We start from the raw sequence: 591 nt of genomic DNA, 5'->3' as shown, positions 1-591 counted from the left end.
AGGCAGTGTAGAGTCGACAGAGAGGCAGAGTGGAAACGGGAAGCGGGGGCACCTTAATTGAGGCAGTGTAGAGTCGACAGAGAGGCAGAGTGGAAACGGGAGCGATGGGAAGACCTATTCCGGCAATGTAGAGTCGACAGGGAGGGCGAACTTGAAACGGGAGCGATGGGAAGACCTATTCCGGCAATGTAGAGTCGACAGAGAGGGCAAACTGGAAACGGAGCAATGGGAAGACCTATTCCGGCAATATTGCTAATCTAGGGTGGTTTTGCATAAGAAATTGCGAAAAAAAATCGCAAAATAAAAATTACAAATTTGGGTTGGTTTTGCATAAAAGATTGCGAAAAAAATTGCCAGAAAAATTGCGAAAAAAAATTGTGAACAAAATTTGCAAAAAAAATTGTGAAAAAAAAATTGCGAAAAAAAAATCACAAAAAAAAAACAAATTTAGGGTGGTTTTGCATGCAGAATTGCGAAAAAATTGCAAATTAAATGAGCTGTTTCTAAATTATGCTACAAAATGTGATTTTTTCCTTCTTTTTGGCTTTCTTACTAATTATATCAAATTTCTTTAAAATATATTTGCGACGT

This window comes from Belonocnema kinseyi, chromosome 5 (assembly GCF_010883055.1).
Source record: "Belonocnema kinseyi isolate 2016_QV_RU_SX_M_011 chromosome 5, B_treatae_v1, whole genome shotgun sequence".
Lineage (NCBI taxonomy): Eukaryota > Metazoa > Arthropoda > Insecta > Hymenoptera > Cynipidae > Belonocnema > Belonocnema kinseyi.
This window is presented reverse-complemented; position numbering follows the sequence as displayed.